At 38.8% G+C, this 20,096-nt stretch overlaps 1 protein-coding gene across 2 annotated transcripts in view; it reads right to left on the bottom strand.

The window, feature by feature from the left end:
• The window catches only part of pcgf3 (polycomb group ring finger 3), a 62,966-nt gene extending 50,021 nt beyond the window's left edge, over positions 1 to 12,945 (bottom strand). For both annotated transcript variants that reach the window (XM_066720232.1, XM_066720233.1), the window contains exon 1: positions 12,811 to 12,945. The gene's annotated coding sequence lies outside the window, so the exon portion shown is untranslated. The remainder of the gene's footprint in view (positions 1 to 12,810) is intronic.
• Between the last annotated feature and the right edge of the window lie 7,151 nt (positions 12,946 to 20,096).

Here is a 20,096-nt window from a genome sequence, read left to right as displayed (position 1 = left end):
AATTTTTACTTCTGTTCAGCATAATTAACCTAACAATGATCAGAGGTAAACTGCTTCTATATTTTCAAATAAACTGTATTATGAACAGTTATTTTTCTAGTGTCTATTATGTCCAAGTTACATATGCCCAGCCTCTAAGAGGGAATATGTCCAAAGGATCTCAAACACAGGTACTCAGCAGTGGTACATTAAACTGGTCATGCCAAATACTGGGTGGCTACAAGCATTAACAACAGAATGGTCATTTTCTGTTATGGTCAAGAGCCCAGTAAGTCGGCATCCACTTGTGTGCTGGGCAGGCTGAAGTAGCTGTAGACCTGAGTTTGCTGTTGAAAATACAAGTGAACAGCGCTGTTTTCTTTGTGTGTAGCAGACTGTAAATAAAAATGATTAAGCTTTTACTGTTCACATTTAATTTTACTCAAAGTGTAATTAAACTGAATGATTGGTCTGTGATCAAAGAATACTAGTGTGTGTGTGTGTGTGTGTTCTCTCTAAACGTAATCAGAGTTGATTTGCTTTAAAGCTGTTTCAAATATAAAGGTGGCAATGCTGAGGTTGTGTATTACATCACTGTGTGTATCAAATTAAGAACTACTGTAAACAAAACACAGATATTTAAGATATGACATCATTATAGTGTTGTTCCAAGGTTTAACTACAGTAACTTGGGAAATATGTGTATGTAATTTTAATTACTACACGTGTAATCAAAATTACTATTCAAGAGCAGGGATATACTGTGATGGGGATCATAAGAAAAGCTACGTTTTGCATAACAAATAACAAACACCACCATTTAGATAAGGACACAAAAGAAGCCCGAGGTGAAAAGAGGATAACAGCTAAGATACTGATTTTTCAAAAGTCCAAGACAAAACTTTTTCTAAGCAGCACTCAGCTTGTGGGCAGTTTGAAATCCTCCTAAAATCTCATCATATGACAGGAAACAAAGGGACATGATATTAGACCTTAATGTTATAGGAAGAGCAACAGCTTGAAAACATTGGTCAAATATGGTGGAGTGCCTGAAGTAAAATGCCACAGTTGTAATAGGAAGTTTAGGGGTGTTAAACCAGAGTACAAGCAAACTAGCAGCTAGATGAACAGTTCCATGGATTAGCCGTGAGGAGTATGACTTGTGCGTAATACCATTACCTTTATGCCACTACCAATACCACCCCTTTTTACGCTGCCAATTTGTAATATGGGACGAAAATTACTTTGGTGGAAAACGGACAATGAACATTGGAAAAAACCTGCAGGAACCCATTATGCCCCACGAGTCCCTCGGGCCCACAGAACAGATGAGCCCCGTGGCCAGCTCCATCCCCATCTATCTAGGTTACTCTACTACCAGTCAGTGTATAATGAAGTGAAAACAAAATACAAACCATCAGCAAAGATTCATTTAGATGGAAAAATCTCAAATTGAGCATCTGATCATGAGAAAAAATTATCCCTTCATTATGAATGGATATAAGCCATTGTGTTCTCTCTTTCATCATTTCTTAATTGAGGCAAATTCAGAAAATATTATTAATCTGTGCTGAATACAGCTCTCTCAGATCAATGGGGAGATGACACAATTAGGAAATTTGGGGAATTAAGACCACACAAAGCCATTCAGTACCTAAAGTTAACAATTGAAACAGGCTTTATAAATACTTTATAATTAAGCTTTACAGAGTCTGCCTTGTTTGTTTAGTGTTTTCAAAGGTTGACTAAAAAGTAGCCATTTCTGTTTCTTAGCAAATGCTAAGAACAAAACAATAAATTAGCCAGTCTTGTCTACAGCTTCAGAATTCATTGTTACTACTAGGAGATAATTGGATTAGCAAAGTAGAAATTGATTGGTTTTTTTACACACCTTTGACCTCATTATTTTCCAGAAACATGATATGATTGAGGTTTGTTTCATAAGCTTGTCAAACATTGTTACATTTGAACCCCTGTAATTATTCTAGTTCTATTTTGAACACTTTAAACAATATTCATTCATATTTTTAAAACATGTGCATGGCTCTCTTAGGGACTGGAAGCATTCTAAAGTAATATATAATAGGCATACATGTTATCAAAGTAAACTATTAGTCAAATATTTGTTGCTGAACATTTAAGTATTACATTGGTTGTTATTTTTAATTAAAATTAGAAACATGACAGGAGGGAAGAACCAGCGGTGGCTGATTCCCATGACCATTCTACAGAAACCAGGAAAAAAAAAAAAAAGATACACACAAAAAAGGTTTTGCTTCATATAGACCCTGGGGGACTCAAAAACTCAGTTCTAATTGCTGAATACATTCAGACAGTGAGACTGCAAGACCCTCATGACCTCTCAGTCTCCTGTGTGAAATTAAGTCAATTGTGCATTTTCATTTGTAATATAGTAGTATGGGACATATATAAATAAATGCTGCATGCTCATTGGAAAATTTGTTACAGTATTGAATAGGCCTAATCTTTGTAGCTCAAACTTGCATCCTCCAAGTGTAGTAAGCAGGTTAACATTCGATTCAAAACCAACAAACCACACATTTAACCATGTAGTGCCAAACTGCCGATTCACTTGACAAAGCCCCAGCTACAGGTCCATGAAAGACCGGATTGGCCAAACCTAATTCCATTCAGAAACTATGACTTGGAATGTAAAGCTTGAATGCTAAACACAGCACAGTCACTTGTAAAACTGCAGATTACGGTTTCAAATATCATACGAGACCTGTGCAGGGGACAGATTAGATTGATTTAATAACAACTAAAAAAGCAGAACTTAATGAACAATGAAGCAAAGCAGGAGCACAGACGCTTGCCAAGAAAACATACATTTTACTTTGGACAAGATTCTGAAAAATAACACCAAAGCCAAAAAGTCAAAGCCAATTAATGTCAGAATGGTAAACTGAAAAGTTAAATTTAATTAAGTATGATACAATGGCCAAAACCACATCTGAGAAAGGAAGGGAAATGATTTCATTTTTGATTAACTACAAAATGTTCAAAATGTTTAAATCAGCAAATGAAGCAACATATTTATGCTTCATATGCATGTAGTACAAAAGTCTGAAAAATTAGTTTGCTTTTTCTGGAGGATAATTTATCTTTCAGTCATTCACTTCATTGACCTAATCTGAATCCTGCAGATTTCTTGATACACATCTGTTTAACTCATTAGCTGGGTAAACCTAATATAACCCCTGACAATTAGGAAATGAACAGTGAAAGAACTGAGCTCTCAGACTTAACCAGAATCATAAGAAACTGAAGTAGGGTTTGTCACTGTGGTGCAAGAAACAATGTATCGAATATATGTTTTAAAACTGTTCTTGAATAAACATGAATGTTGTTAAATGGTAGTTCTTGACTTTTGCCAATTTATTGGGTAATACCTAATTTTATTCTCCGAAACACATTGATGTAGGTGCAAATTCTATGAGTAACGAACTGCTGTCTGACCTGATGAAGCATCCGATGACTTCTATGGGAGACATTTAGGAGTGCACAGAAAGCTCTCAATTTTTACAGGAAATGTTTGATTAAAACACTTTAATTACAACTCCTTTATCTTAAAATACAAGAACATTTACACCTGATTTGAAGAATGGTGTTCTCGAAGCCTACCTACATGGAATTATAATTCCTCTCCATTTAGATCATTCACGGAAGGGGAATTCTAAAACAGTGTAAGGGCTTTATAAAGGTTACCATACTACCTACCCATACAACGGTGTGATCATTAGTTTTTACCCCACAAAAAGAAAAAGAGGTCCAGAAAAGTTGGTCACGTGTCATTTTTATTTCAGTAGAAACTCTTTACATGTTGACAAGCCTACTTGAGCAGATTATCTGGTTTAAGTAATTTTTGTGTTGACAATACCTTATGCTTAGATTTTAATCAGTTATATATTGTATGTGGTATCTTTGCCTTCTTAGCCTGCTTGGGACATGCATTAAAGGGCGATGTAGATGGCCTTTCAATTCATCAAGACCTGCCTTTGTCAACAAGCTCCTTTTCTCCTGCAGAATTGAAATACCAGCAACATCCCAAGTGGTTTGTATGGTAAAAGCCTCTGCCCACAGTGCAAGACACATTCATACCCTAATCTCCAGGCTAGGTCCAGGAGTCCACAACAGTAGCAGGGTGTTGACAAAGCAGTGCCATGCTTGGGTGTGGCTTTGATGAACAAACAGATCCTATTAAACTACCAAACCCACCGATCGTGCAAGGCACTGCGATTAACAGGAGTTCTGTCAATCCTACAGTTAGCATTCAATTTCCAGATCAGCAGGGCAAAAGAAACAACCCGCCTGACAACTCACATTTCAAGTGACATGCGTGTGGAATCTTGTTCAATGAGTTGAGCTGAACCATAATTCTCTATTCTAGATGGGAGTATTAAATGGAACAAACAAATGACAATTCTAATAGTGTTTAAAAATGCATTCATTCCAAATGCTGATTCATGCAAACTTGGTACAACTTAATAGTAAGCTTCATTTAAATATTTTGAGAAGCTTCCACTTTCTCCTTAAGCTGGATGGAGGACCATAATAAAAAGTCACTGTGATCCCAAAACTTTGTACATGAGCAGCTTACATTTTCTTCCTATTTTCTAAAGTTTTATCCTATTATGTTAATACTGCACAATTCTCTACTGTTGCTGGTTTATATTATGCTGTACTAATTAGCTCTGTGAAAGCAACTTAAAAAGAAAGCAATTTAATATCCCAAAGCTGTCTGAAGCCCATTTTTAAAACACTGTGCGAAGCAGCTTGATGCAAGTCTGCACTTTCCATGACATTGTAAGGGATTATTTACAGAAATATTCAACTTTATAATACCATAAAGTATTCTATAGCCCTGGACATTTTACATTCAATAAACCAGCCAAAAAATATAAAATGATAAAGCTGAATATTTTGCTTTATAGTAATGAACTATGCATGTTTTCTTGATTCAAAAACACTGTGGGACTCAGTTACGAAGAATAAACCTTTCATATACCATTTCAGAAGAGTGTGTGTGGTAAACTACACATCCTATCCCCCAGCTAAACATTGCTTTCCTTCGTTCAGTCAGGAGAAAAAGCACAAAATCAAGAGGAAACCACAGGTTTATTGGGAAACAGAAAATAGCGGAAGGAAGGGACGTGCATCATTATTTTGATTTGAGTGGTTGATCAACAGAAATAGCCGTTTTATTTAGAAAAAAATCTGTACCGGGCACAAAACGTGCACATTGTAAGAGGCCTCCGTTTCTGTCTATCCACCTTATCACAAAACCATTAATTAAATGTATTATATTAAATATGTCATGGACACAATATTAAAACTAAATATATGGAAAACAGTCAAATATGAGCAGTTTCTTAGGTCCATGGTAGGGGTAAAAAAAATCCTGTTTATTCTTTGTATCTGCTACATTTCTGAAACAACAATAGGTATTGCTTCATTTGACAGAAACTCCTGTACCATGTGGTAAGGCACCGGTTGTAAACAAAAAAGGTGCATACATTTCCTTCTTGCAAATACAACAGTAACATGAGTAACTTTTTTAACATTAATTTAACAGAATTTAAAATGAATAATACAAAATAAAAATAAAAACTATTGCTGAATCAGTTTGAGAAGATTGAAGAGACACTATAAAGAACAAAGTAATGTTTTTTGAGAAAGCATATACAGGTTCACATTCCCTTATTCGAAACCCTTGGGGCCAGATGCGTTTCAGAATTCTGAGTTTTTCAGATTTCAGAAAGGTAGTGCAAAATGTATTTAAGCATCAGCAGCATTCAATGATGTGGGTCTTGTTCTATCAAGATACAGTGAGGGAAAAAAGTATTTGATCCCCTGCTGATTTTGTACGTTTGCCCACTGACAAAGAAATGATCAGTCTATAATTTTAATGGTAGGTGTATTTTAACAGTGAGAGACAGAATAACAACAAATAAATCCAGAAAAACGCATTTCAAAAAAGTTAAATTGATTTGCATGTTAATGAGGGAAATAAGTATTTGATCCCCTATCCCCTATCAATCAGCAAGATGTCTGGCTCCCAGGTGTCTTTTATACAGGTAACGAGCTGAGATTAGGAGCACTCTCTTAAAGGTCTCTTAAAGACCAAAGAGCTGTCCAAGGATGTCAGGGACAAGATTGTAGACCTACACAAGGCTGGAATGGGCTACAAGACCATCGCCAAGCAGCTTGGTGAGAAGGTGACAACAGTTGGTGCGATTATTCGCAAATGGAAGAAACACAAAATAACTGTCAGTCTCCCTCGGTCTGGGGCTCCATGCAAGATCTCACCTCGTGGAGTTTCAATGATCATGAGAACGGTGAGGAATCAGCCCAGAACTACACGGGAGGATCTTGTTAATGATCTCAAGGCAGCTGGGACCATAGTCACCAAGAAAACAATTGGTAACACACTATGCCGTGAAGGACTGAAATCCTGCAGCGCCCGCAAGGTCCCCCTGCTCAAGAAAGCACATGTACAGGCCCGTCTGAAGTTTGCCAATGAACATCTGAATGATTCAGAGGAGAACTGGGTGAAAGTGTTGTGGTCAGGTGAGACCAAAATCGAGCTCTTTGGCGTCAGCTCATCTCACCGTGTTTGGAGGAGGAGGAGGAATGACCCCAAGAACACCATCCCCACTGTCAAACATGGAGGTGGAAACATTATGCTTTGGGGGTGTTTTTCTGCTAAGGGGACAGAACAACTGCACCGCATCAAAGGGACGATGGACGGGGTCATGTACCGTCAAATCTTGGGTGAGAACCTCCTTCCCTCAGCCAGGGCATTGAAAATGGGTCGTGGATGGGTATTCCAGCATGACAATGACCCAAAACACACAGCCAAGGCAACAAAGGAGTGGCTCAAGAAGAAGCACATTAAGGTCCTGGAGTGGCCTAGCCAGTCTCCAGACCTTAATCCCATAGAAAATCTGTGGAGGGAGCTGAAGGTTCGAGTTGCCAAACGTCAGCCTTGAAACCTTAATGACTTGGAGAGGATCTGCAAAGAGGAGTGGGACAAAATCCCTCCTGAGATGTGTGCAAACCTGGTGGACAACTACAAGAAACGTCTGACCTCTGTGATTGCCAACAAGGGTTTTGCCTTTGGGTTTGTCTCTCACTGTTAAAATACACCTACCATTGAAATTATAGACTGATCATTTCTTTGTCAGTGGGCAAACGTACAAAATCAGCAGGGGATCAAATACTTTTTTCCCCTCACTGTATGTACTGTATATTTCGTTAACACCCCAGCATAGTCTGTGGCAGAACCCCATATGCAAACATTAATATTTTTGGCAGCGAAAGGTCAATAAAACTTCAAACATAAAAGCAAACAAGATCAGAGAGCACCTGATGCATGTGTGACTGCTAGCAGCACTGAGACAACTGACACCATGCACCTTTGGTTTTCATAGCTTTTCGAATTGTGGATAAGGGATTGTGGACCTGTACAAGTAATCACTAAAAGCAAGAAAACACTTTCACATAATATGGATGAGATATGCAATCCTGGTCTGAGGAATTGCAGTTAATTCTAGCAACATAATTGGAACAGATTGAACTGGTATGCCTTTGCAGCAATACATCCAGAACCCACCCAACACACACACACACACACAATGCTGTCAGGTTCTGGCGACTAGAACGGCCACAGCAGAGAAGACTAGCAAAGGCAGGCCATCACAACACTGTCAAAGTCTTCACTCACCAGGAATGAATGCCAATGATCACACATGGCCTATAATTTCTCTACTTCTCCTCTTAGCACTTCTTCATGCATATTGTAAGTCAGGAATGGCCTTTCATACGTGTATCTGTGCGTGTACAGTTCTTTTCAAAACCTGGATGTTATGTACTTCAGACCAGTGTCTGTACCTTATCATTCTTGAACACTTCATGTTTAACTGGGAGCAATAAGTCAAAAGAATAATAACTGAATATTGGCAGATTTACAAAATAAATGCCTACTTATAGAGAGAACTGAGAAAGTATTTTTAAACACACGTAAGTGCTAAATTGTTCAAAAAAATGTAACTAAAATAACAATGGTTGAGTTCAGACAATGCCAAAGCGACTGACAGGAAGTTCAAAATATAGTATTACTTGATTACTGATTTCCCTCCCCCTCCCCCTTATTTCCACAGATCTAGACCATCTTTTGACAAAGCCATACAAGTTTCCATCATACCACCCAACTAAACAGCACCTGCATGCCTTTAGGAATTATACAGACTTCCACAAGTTTTTAATCAAATCATTATAATACTTCCAAGGAACAATATGAGATTGTTAAAATACCTTCAAATACTACTTCATTGGGAAAGAGAGGGTTATTGCACTACAAATACCTGAAATATCAAGAATTTATACAAGAAGGCGGCTTCATTATTTTTCATTAGTGATTCAAAAAGTAGCCATACTTTAAGAACGTGAAGGACTTATATGAATAAGAAAATTCTAATTCAGAACTGGGTGATGACATGGCATACCAGGGCACCCTGAACATGTCACCACCTCATGTATAAATGGAACTTATTCTGTAGCCTATAGTGTTTTCCTTGGACAAACATCATTATTAAAATTACAGACTGATTGAGCCAATGGTTCAGAAGTTGCAGAGGGATAATGTTCTAGGACAGTTATGAGAAGGTTCCCTGAAAAAAAGATTGCACTGTGGAGCTACAGGCTGGATTCTGAGTTAGATTCCTGTAAAGCGCTTGCTCTATTTCATTAGATGCAAGGAAATTAAAAATGTAAAGATCTTTACATTTAGGGACATTTGACTTTGCATATATCAAAACTCCCACCTTCTGCAATTTTGCAGAAAATAATAAACTTGTATGTATCAAGGAAGATTAAGACATGTTGAATAATCTCTTGGTTTCCTCCATGTCTGCTTCACTAATATTGTATTTCCTGGCCAAGGAAGAAATGCATTTGCATGCATCATTCCCTGTCTGGTGATTATATTCCACTTGGGCACATGAATCTGAAATAGGAAATCAGCACATTTGTCTGACTGAGGGCCTGACTTCCTCTCAACCAGTCCACATTTGAAACTACTTTCATACATTTCATGGTATGAATGACCCTACTCGAAATTCTTTACCAGTATCCTACCATTCTTGAGCACTTTTGATGCACATACTTTTAAGACATTGTCTCAATCCAATCTGACTCAAGATTTCAACCAAAAACCCAGGACAAAAATATGATTGCCATACATTGTGCTCTCTGATTAACTGTGCCACCGATTCCATCACAAGAGCTTTTCCCCATGGATAGGGGGAAACAAGTCCCATTCAGAAGATAAGAGTATGCTAAAATCTTGACTGTAGTGCTTGATTATCAGGAACGTGAAGTGGTTGTTTTGTCGGCCATGCGTAAACAGTGAACATTGGGAGGCTTGAATTTTGTAAAAAAATAAGTTCAAACAAAATAATTAAATGTAAAACTACAGTAAACAGTAAAACTGTTCATGACAAAGCTGCAACAGCAATTGTAATACAATACAAAATATATTTTGGAATCTGACTGCAATCAAAAGAACAAATTAAACTATTTATCCATAGTCCTTAATTACATAGTCTCATAAATCAGAACTGAGTCTATGCTTATTCTCCAAAGCTGTCCAAGCCCATGCTCAGTAATGGCAGAGTAAACTAAAATCATATATATCCTGTGTATGTATTAGCAAGTGCTGTTTTGTCCAGGCTGAGCACAAGCCAGACACACCAAAAGCTATGAACCCAAGTGGATTCTCATTTAGTGTGTGCTGACTTTCTGTGAAATGCAAGTTCTCAGTATGACTTTCCACAATATTTAAAAAGTCAGTAATTCGTAATAAAAGCAAATCGGTTATGCTCTCTGAAAAAGTTTTATTCTTAAAATACATGTTCACATTTTTAATTTTTAGACGTATAAGGACTGGAACATTCACGCTCAAGGTCAGAGTTACATACAAGGTCACATTCATTTAATTGTTAATTAAATTGAATCATAATCCAACAAATGACGTACACTATGTCCTCAGCACAAATGAATCCTGAGATACAGCAATAAGAATCACCTTCTGAACCACTGACAATCAAGCTGCAGGGTTGTTGTACAGTTGTGCTTAAGAAAATGTTAAACCATGTTCATTAAAACACTAAACAGCTTTGTGTGAATTTGTGAACAACACTTTGTTATCCAATTCGTCACTAAATGACTGAGCTGTATCATGTACCAAAAAAAATTAAATTGCTCCCAGACCTAGCCTGATGTTACGGAAGAAGAAATTAAGCAGATTTCCCTTATAGGGTCAATCTGAATAAATGTATGTGCGAGTTACAAGAAAAAATGCAACTAGAGCTCTAAAAAGTGTCTATGTCAAAAACAGTGACACAATGTAGTCATCCCCTGCTTTACCAGGAACAGAAACGGTTGGAGAGTGTAATGACACAGGTTAAACTGTTACAAGAGAATTCACAAATGTACAGGGTCACATCGGTGGAAGAAAGTAAACTGTAATAATAACAGTTTTGAAAGTGAAACAGTACAATCACTGTTGATATGATCATAAATGTACCAAATTAGGTTTTTATTTGCTATGCCTATCAAAATGCACTGATAATTATACTAGAACACTGTGAATGTATGCTTTGATTCAATATCAATCTGATACTTGCCAAGCATTTTCAGTAGTATCTACCCCCACAAACAGCTTCATATCAGGCTTGGGATCTAAAGTAATGTTTAGTTCCGTTTGTTTACACTTTCAACTTTGACATTTTTAGACTGGTGTTGTGACTTGTGACGTAAAGTGCTGTGAAAACTGAAGATTATGATTTAAGGACTTTTTCCGGTGGTTTCCGTACCTTTATTTCAAATATGCGCAGATTATGAGTGAAATACATTCAAACCAACAGATGCATCAGACAGCGTGCCCTCCAAATTGATCTTCCCTTCTAAACAATGGTTACTCAGGCACAGTAATTGGTTCTAAAACAGTGGAATTAAACAACCGGTTTTAAACCAGTTTCACTAGCATCCACCACAGTTGAAATTCATCTTAATAGAAGTCAAGCACACACAACAATCACTGGTGAGGTGCAAAGTCAATTCACAAACCAGCCAAGTATTATTTTGTTAATATACCAATAAAAAGACTCATATCACATGCTCTGGCGAAGTATAGTAGGTTACACGTGGTGTGGCTAACTTTTGTAGGGGTACTGCCATATAACAAAATTACATTAATAACTTTGAGATCACAGTACTGTCACCTTATTGCTCAACATCCTTATTTGGTTAAGGAGTTCCTTTTCTAAATGTAATCAAAATGTCTGAATCGTCAAATTCTAACAATTGTGTGCCTTCAAACATTAACTTTAAACTGGCCTAGTCATTAATTACGAGTTTAACTGGCTGCTGTTGTTCTTTTGCAGTACCACGTTCATAGTTGTGGATGTGTTCTCATTCAACAGTTACTTTACAAGTCTGTGATCAATGCTACAATTGCAAAAACTGTTACATATGAGATTTTGCTCTGATGACTGGGCTCTATTATTCAAGATACAATTCCATGTAACGCATTATTATTACTTGATTTATTAGCAGACACCCTTATCCAGGGTGACTTACAATTGTTACAATACATCACATTATTTATACAGCTGGACATTTACAGGAGCAATCTAGCTACAGTGCCTTCCTCAAGAGTACAACAGCAGTGCCCCCCACCTGGGATTGAGTCCAGAGCCCTGACCACTACTGCACACTACTCATGCCAATTCACCAACCTTTCCTCCTGCTTCACTTTACCAGATTGGTTCAATTCAGTTGACATTCAAAACGATTGCTTTTTTTTTTTTTTTTTTGGGGGGGGGGGGGGGGATTTTCTAAACACGACTTGTATAAAAGTATATTAACAAGTTGAACTCAATCAGCACACGCGATGAGATGGATGGTGGTGCAATCGTATCACTCCAGCACAGGAGCACCCCAAAAACAGACAAATGTGAAAGTTGGTCGTCTGGGAGAGACTCTCAGGCTCCAGTTCAAACGAGCCTCTTGTGTTCAAAGAGCCCACAGGAGCAGCATCCGCTAGCCGCGCACTGCTCCAGCCCAACCATCTTTCCCCATCATTCCCATTTCACTTCTTTGGAAACTGTTACCAATTGCAAGTTAACCACCTATACTTGCCCGGGGGGGAAGCACTTGTGGGCTCGGTTATTCCTTGCTTAAACTTAAAATGATAGCACCTACCCCTGTACCTTGCTTGTGGGGTTTTTTTAACCTCCATCAGTCTGCATCTTAAGCACTTAAGCTTGAACTTCCTTTTGTCCTTATTAAATCATGTGGCGTCAGCTACACCCCCAAACTTTCTAAGCCCGAAGGGGTTAATGGTGGACTATGGGTTCCACCAACATTCCAGCCTAATGAAAAAATTGTCTTCTACATGTAGAGCAGCACCTACGCTTTTTTTTTCAAGCATTTTAGCTCACACGGTCGCATTCCCCCACTGAAGCACAATCCCGGCGCGGCCCCTCGACCCTTTGGTCCCCCCTAAGCTGCACTTTTCAGTAAAAAAGATGACCCCGGCGTATAACTGCAGGGCCCGGCGTCGCCATACACACACAGCACCAGCACATAGACACATACAACAACACGCACAGCATGCACATACCACCAAGGGGAAAAAAAGCCACAGACAAAAAATAAAACCCTGGGTGATTCCCGGCCATCGCGGCCAATGATCAACCTCTGCAAAACGGCCAGCTCGATCGCTCTCAAGTTGAAGGAACTGACCTGTTTGGGAGCAGAACAGTCCGCAGGATCTTGGGTTGAATCCGAGTTAAAATCCACTTTCAGTAAAACAAAGAGGCGAAAATGTCCGGGCAATCCCGAAACAAGCCGAGCGAGAACTCCGTGTGTGTTACTGAGCATGCGTTCACTAAATGGGGAGGGGGGAGGCGGTGTTCAGAGAGAATGAGTGGAGAGGTGGAGACAAACAGGTTACATTTTAGCAGGACTTGGAAACTGTTTGATTTTAAATGTATCAATCTGTACTTCAAGAGCAATTCGCTTGATTCAAACACATGACATTTTGCACAGCAGCCTTAAGAATATCGTATTTTTCTGACAGACACAGTGGGGCTTATGGGGCTTCATGCATTATAACGAAGTCTTGAGTAATGGTTTTAAATCTGATTGAAAAATGTGTACTACATCATATTGATAATAATTGAAAATGATAAAAACAGAACATATTCATATAACTCTATTATAGACAGATACATATGTATATAAAATTCAATTTAATGTATTTGAATTACCCAACTTCCTTTTTTCATTTTGTACTTCCACTTAAAACTCTTGAGTGGCTACTCATACTCATAGCTGCTCATAACCACATTGTAAATCTTTGCCCTCTGTACCACGCTGCGTCCCCTTACATCCACTCTATTGTTTCTCCTGTATCTCTCCCCTTCCCCTACCTCAATTCTCTGTGGTTGAACCAGCTATTCACGAATTTCCAGACTTAACCATCTCTCACCACCTTAGCGCACCATTTCAGGATTTACTTGATCAGACACACATACATATATACATACACACACATATATGTGTTTGTGTGTGTGTACTCTGACATGCAGTAGTCTTAGACATTTTGGATTTTTCTGCTGATGCATAAGGAAACTAAAACTTTGTGTTCAATGCAAATGCACCTTTAGGAAAAAATAAAATATATTGAAAAAACTTGATACAAACTAACGTATTCAGCCCTTTTCCTTCAAAACCATTCAAATCCATCTAGAGTCACATTTTGAAGAATGGTGTTCCATGCTTCTTCTGAGTCCTTCCAAAGATCATCTAAGTTGCTAGGAGTCATTAATTGTGCCTTTCCCAAGCAGTCTTATACAATTTCAATGATATTGAGATGTTGGTTTTGAAGGGGGGAAGGGGGTGGTGTATTACTCAGTGTGTTGTAAGACTGCAGCTTCCTCTCTTTTTTGTGCAATTATCTTAAAATAAACAATGTTTGCTATTTACTGTTCACATATAAAATGTATATTTTTATAAATGCCTCTCTTTTCCACTAATGACCGTATGAATTGTAAAAACATTGCTATAAGACCAACTCCATTTGGCAGAATGCCACACAGCACTGAGATCCATCATGCTTCCCCTGAGGCAGAAGAGTCAATCCTGGTGCATTTACTGCAGCGTACACTGCAGCCTGGTGCATAGGTAGGAAACTTCAGACATTCCTATTAGCTTCAGCAAAGGACATGACATGTGAAAATGCAATGGTTCAAAGGTAAAAATAAATAAATAAATAGAGCTAAACCTGTAAAAAATCTAATACAAAGTACAGAAATGAAATTGCACCACAAAATGTCAACACAATATCTTCCATTTTGTTCTATGGAACAGCATTTTTGGTTTTCTTGAAGCAGAGCAGGTAACCCAGTATTTGTATACTATCAAATATATGCAATTAAGCATGTTTTCTGGATTACACAATATTATATTTTAAACAAATATAATTGTATTATGTGATCATCATAAAAAGACAAGAGAACATAGGCTGTCATCCTGTATAGATGTGTTTGTGTGTGTGTTTAACAGACATTTGTTATTAATCAGTCAATAGCTCTGTAAAAATGTTTATACAGTTATAAGCATTTCGAATACTACTGACTGTATATGTAAATAGGATTCAAATAGCATTTTAGTACTGATATCATGCACATCAGTATTTCCAGTTATGCATCTGAGATGTCTTGAGGTGGCTGACAACAGATAATCATGTATTTAACTTTACACTTCAATGTGTATTCCAGTTTTGTTTTTTCATCTATCTAAATTGAACATTTGATGGAGGCATGATTTACATTAAATGATACACTTACACAGAACCTAATTTTATGGCCTGTGAATAGAAAAGGGCCTGTGTCTGAAGTATAAAGGGGAAAAAAGAATGAAACCCAAACACATAATTAAAAATAGAACACGTATTAGCATGTTTAGTGGCCTGCATTTAAAGAGAAGACCCTGAGAAAGCTCTCAAAGTATCATTTAAGCCTCTGTGAATTGAAAACACTGCATTAGGAGATTTTTCACCCCCCAACGTAAAGAAGCATTGAAATGTCAGCAAAATGCGTTTATTTGAAATTGTGGCTTCTGTTGGAGTTTTTGCCTGTTGTGGAGGACAGGAGATAACAGAAAAAGTAAGATCATAGCTTGAATGTGTTCATCTTGCCTGAGGAATAGTCCTGTCTATGTTGGAGAGGTTAAGCACTGTTTCTGAAATTTTGTTAGGTAGTCAGCCTTGCATTATACTGATACTTCTTGACAACAATGAGTATAAACAACCATTTTACCAGAATAAATATAATTTCAATTTGCTAAAAGATAATGACAATAATGATAATATGAGGTTATTTTGATTTTCGATGAGTCAAAGTGGAACAGAAGAGAAAGGGGCAAAATGATAATGTAAGCACTTGATTTTAAACACACAATTTAAAGATGCCACACTTCTCACTATAGCTCTAAAAATGTCAATACTGCCATGTCTGTTGCCTTGGCTGAGGTACTGCTAGATAGTATAATTATAATAACAGGTCATTAGGACCCTGGATTTTCAAGAGACTTTTTTTTTTTTCCAATATAATTCAACTGCTATACCCTAGATGTCCCTGCAGCCTCCCCAGTTATAATCATTTAAATCACAATTAAGAAATGAACAAATAACTAATAACAACTATAAATGATAATTTAATACATTGTTAATTTAAAGAAACATTAAACATGTAGTCAAAAACATTGCAATGAAAAAGCATTTCATTGAGCAAACATAGCCAGCAAATTACATCTGATATTCTGTACACCAGGTATACAAGGTATAATTTATTTTGCACAACTTGTAATTTATCTTTAGACTACACTTGAAATTCAACAATAGACCGACATTTATTACCAGAAAAAAAAATGAAAAGCTGAGATGGACAGATATGAAACAATCTCCTCCAGTAAAATATAAGAGGAAGCAAGTCATGAACACTGTCAAGATGTTATTTCATTTTAGACAGAGGCATTTTTGTTCCAATATTCCACCGAAAAAACAAACAAACAACAAAAAAACATTAAATTCAAACTACATGCATTTCTGAACAAACATGTATTAAATCCTGGAACAATTTCTACAGCAGATCCACTGAAAAGGGAATATATACCCCAAATTGCTGATTTGCACAAGATGACAATTGTACAACTGGTAAAGATGTCTGACCTATAATATGTGTTGAACATTTTGTGTTCTCCAAGCATGTCTGATACCTCCAAGGAGGGTCACCCAATCAGCAAGAGAGTGAAGAGTCCAATACGGTGAAATGCCCCTGCCCCTGGTTTTAGTGGCAACTGTTTCTGTTCTGAGTCTTTATACTAAATCATTACATTGGTAGGATATGAACTCACGCTTTCATATCATGATGAGCTCCAAGAAGTAAAAGTCGATCCAGAAATTCAGGCTGCAATGAACAGCCTGGAGTTAACAGCACAGAAGCAGATCATTCGTGGGCCCCGCTGAGACAGAAACCACCCAGTTTTGATGAAGAGTCCAGTTGAAAGACTTACATCACTCAGTTCGAGATTGCCAGTAAACTAAACAATTGCAGTGGGGAAGATAAAGGGTCACATTTAGCACTGAATCTTAGAGGGGAAACAATGGAGATTCTAGCTGTGGGGACCACACAGAGCTTCTGCAGCTTTCAAGAACTCTGTCAGGCTCTCTCACTGAGATATGGGGTAGAACAGAAAGCAGCTATTGCTAGAAACACTGCAGGGATTTACACTGGATCTCGCATGCCTTTTTGGAATTGTATATACAGGCATGGGGTCGGAGTAACAAGACCAGATGGTGACAGAGCAGTTTATCCAACGGTTAGAAAACACTGATCTCCGCATCCAAATTAAACAAAAATCCCCCAGTACATTGCAAGAAGATTTATTAGCTGAAATTCAGGTCAAGACTGTTTTGGACTGAGAAAACCAGTCTAGCTTTAACGAAAACACGTGTGTGTATAGCTGAAAACCTGGCTGCTGCTGTGAACAGAGATGCTGCTGAAGGTACCACCCACACCCAAGCGAGGGAACCGCTAACGAGATGGGGAGTGAAAACATGAACAGGAAGTGTGGCAATGAGGTCAAAATCAATGCTTTCCCTATGAGAACAAGCTGTGAGACTGCTAATGTGCATCAGCTTGCATTATTCCCTATGGAGAGATATTCAAGTAATAATGGCAGAGATGTGAGTTTAAACATGAGCGCCCACAATGTTGCAATACCACCACAAATAGAGTTGAACTGGGCAAGGGGGAGCCCCATAAATCCACAGGGGAACCCAGAAGCCCATGGCTTCAGTAGCGCTACCTTTACTCAGAATGTGTCTTTTTCATCAAATCAATTGCCAATTTCTCAGTAAATGCGTGCAATTGGAATAAATACAGCCCATGTGAATCATGTGAGTGCCTTTTTCAGTGGAAATATGACCCAACAGCCACTTACATTTGGGAGCCAGCTTACCAGTGATTGCCCAGTTCTCCATGCCAAACTATCAGCCTCCCGTGATGTAACCTCAGACCCCAGCTACTCATAAGGGAACCATAGAGATGCACAATTAGCCTAACCAACAAAACTGTCAGACCGAGAGTAATCTGAAAGAGGTGGTCAGGGCAGTCCTTGAAGAGAGAGGTGAGGTTTCCCTACCTATACCAATAATGAGTCTGCTAGGTGTGTGGCCTCCTAGACCACTTGGCTCACAACTTCCCAAAGAAGCGCAGCTGGCCAAATTGATACTGGGCCTTGATTTACTGCATGCTACTCAATGCTGCCTAGACCTGGGCCAAGACAGACTGGTAATAGGGCCCCAAGACCAACACTTTCACATCAGGTTATTGAATTGCCAGAGACGGAAGTCACACCGCTCTAGTGCAAATCATCTAACACAGGTAATGGCAGAGATGTGTGAGCGGGGAAACTGTTGCATGGATGAGGAACCTAGTGGAGTAATTTTACCACATAGAAAGTGCTGCACCCTTTCACCCATACCTTCTGGTCCATGGAAGGACAGCGGAGGAGGCAATGAGACACCTGCAGATGGTTCAGGAATGTTTGCATCAGGCTGGACTGAAGCATGTAACCTTTTTTCATTGAGAGACCTTATTCTTGGGGCACATAGTGAGCAGAAAGGGGATTTCAACAGATCCAGGGCCAGAAGTGGCTCCAACCAACAAATGTCCACAAGCTGTGCAGCTTCCTTGGTCTAGCGTCATATTACAGGTGCTTCATCAGAGGATCCACCACCGTGCCACGTCCTTTACACAAGCTTTCTGAAGCCAAGCACAGTTTTTTCTGGACATAGGGTGGGAGGAGGCCTTCAAAGCCATAACAAGGACTCTCTGCAAGTCTGCCCTCTCACAGATCACACCTTCATCCTGGACAATAATGTTAGCAACCAATAATGGTGGGTGCTGTGTTCTCTCAGGAGACTCCAGAGGGGGAGAAAGTGTTAGCCTTTTACAGTGAGACCCTCAGAAAAGCGGAACAGAATTACTAGATGACAAGACAGGAGCTCCTGGCTGTAACACTTCTACCACTACCTCTATGGGCAGCCATTTATAGACAATACAGGTTACACTTTCCTACAATGGTTGATTAATTTCTGCAGTCTAGAAGGCTAGCTAGCCCAATGGCTAGAGAAACTGCAACAGTACAATTTTTAAGTCATGAATGGACCAGTGAGCCACCGTGGTAATGCTGATGCCTGGTTTTGAAAACCCTGCCTGGAGGCAGATTTTGTGTACTGCCACTGGAGGGAGGATGATGAGAGAGAGAGGTGTATGGTCAGTGTCATAAGGGAGATTGCTAAGCAGCCACCAGAAAAGTGGACAGCTGAGCAACTGACCAAACTACAGAAGGAGGACAGAGACATTGTACCTCTTCTGAGTTGGAAGATGGCCAAAGGCCTACATGGGAAGAAGCCACCCCAGACAGAGCCCTGGTGAAGGCATTGTGGGCTCAATGGGACAGCCTAGTAATCAAAGAGGGAGTGCTCTATCGGGAATGGTAGACTCAAATAGGAGATGCACTCCCACTGCTATCCAGCCCTCCATTTATATATGTATAATTTAGGTGACCTACAGAGAGAGTGGGCATCTACATCCTGGGCCCCCTACCACAATGGAGCAAGGCAATCGCTTAATTCTGATTGCCATAGAATATTTTTCAAAATGGCCTGAGGAATATGCACCAAGCCAGTGGTAGTGGCAGAAGCTCTTGTGGGACAGTTCTTCATTTGCTTTGAAGTCCACACGTCATCCAATAAGTCTGTAAGCTCCTATAGCTACAAAAGACACAAACCACAGCCCTGCATCCCCAGAGTGACAGCATGGTGGAGCTGTTCAATTGCACATTAGAGGTACAGCTGCTATCCCACTACTGACACTACTGGGTTTTCCATGGAGTACCACCAACTCATTGTAGGTCATACTTAAACAGCTTTATTAATTATGATGCATGATGATACAGACTGAGACTAGAGAGTAGAGACTGAAAAGAGACAGTTTCCTCTTCCTAACCTTTATATCTTCTCTGTGCTCCCTCCCACTGCACTGCCTTTCCATAACTAGTTTCCCTTAATTAACCCTTTGCTACTACACCTAACAGCAAATAGCTCATTCCATGCAGATGAAGTGAAGGCTAGCACAGTACTAGCCAATGTGTTGGACCTCAGTTTTTTACATATACAGTTACACTTTTAGCACCCAAAAGTGTGAACCTCAGAACATTCTCTCTCTCTCTCTCTCTCTCTCTCTCTCTCTCTCTCTCTCTATATATATATATATATATATATATATATATATATATATATATATATATACAGCTCTGGAAAAATTAATAGACCACTTAACATTGATTTCTGAACTTGGAGTGGTCTCTTAATTTTTTCCAGAGCTGTATATATACAGACAAATTAATGGAAAGACCTGAATAAATAAGTGGAGGAACATAATGAATGCAGATGCCTC

This window comes from Amia ocellicauda, chromosome 13 (assembly GCF_036373705.1).
Source record: "Amia ocellicauda isolate fAmiCal2 chromosome 13, fAmiCal2.hap1, whole genome shotgun sequence".
Classification (NCBI taxonomy): domain Eukaryota; kingdom Metazoa; phylum Chordata; class Actinopteri; order Amiiformes; family Amiidae; genus Amia; species Amia ocellicauda.
The sequence above is the reverse complement of the archived record's forward strand: the minus strand, read 5'-3'. Positions and strand labels throughout refer to the sequence as shown.